The sequence below is a fragment of the Cariama cristata genome, unplaced genomic scaffold (genome assembly GCF_000690535.1).
Source record: "Cariama cristata isolate BGI_N322 unplaced genomic scaffold, ASM69053v1 scaffold541, whole genome shotgun sequence".
Taxonomy (NCBI): Eukaryota; Metazoa; Chordata; class Aves; order Cariamiformes; family Cariamidae; genus Cariama; species Cariama cristata.
Genome location: NW_009598425.1, coordinates 1 through 307, shown reverse-complemented (window position 1 = coordinate 307; position 307 = coordinate 1).

The window sequence follows — 307 nt, the reverse complement described above, 5'->3', positions numbered from 1 at the left end:
AAAAATTCAAGTGAAAATACATGCAACAGCCTGCCCTATTCCTGGAAAAAAAAAAAAAAAGTAAAAAAAATAGTAGACCACTTCCCTGATACTTTCTGGCTTTGGAAGACGCACAAAATTCCTCAAAAGAAGCACTAACACAAAGGAAAGCCCTAACACCACTGCCTACCGGGGGTGGGGTAGCTTTCACTGCAGGTTTTACACAACCCAGCCAGACACTCTGACTCACCTCTCTCTCTCTGTCTCCCTAACACACTCCCTAAGAGGCTATGAACAAGTTAGAAATGGAGCAAGAAGCCAATGGCGG